The sequence below is a fragment of the Antrostomus carolinensis genome, unplaced genomic scaffold (genome assembly GCF_000700745.2).
Source record: "Antrostomus carolinensis isolate BGI_N321 unplaced genomic scaffold, ASM70074v2 scaffold37688, whole genome shotgun sequence".
Lineage (NCBI taxonomy): Eukaryota > Metazoa > Chordata > Aves > Caprimulgiformes > Caprimulgidae > Antrostomus > Antrostomus carolinensis.
In genome coordinates this window covers 1-251 of record NW_010335666.1, presented here as the reverse complement: position 1 = coordinate 251, position 251 = coordinate 1, and positions in this window count along the sequence as shown.

The window sequence follows — 251 nt, the reverse complement described above, 5'->3', positions numbered from 1 at the left end:
CGCGCTCGGTGTTTCGGTCGAGGGTCTCACCCAGGTCGCGACGGGGACGGGAACAGCCGTCGGGTCTCCGGGGCTCAGCTGCGGGGGGTGCTGGGAGCGGGGCGGAGGGGACACGTCCCGGCCCTTTCCCTTCCATATTTCCTTTTCTTGTCTGTCTGTCTCGACAGAAACCAGGGAGCCCGAAACCGGAGTTACATCTTCAAGCGGATTCGTGTTACGGCTGTGCTTTCACGCGGGGACGGGAACACGCG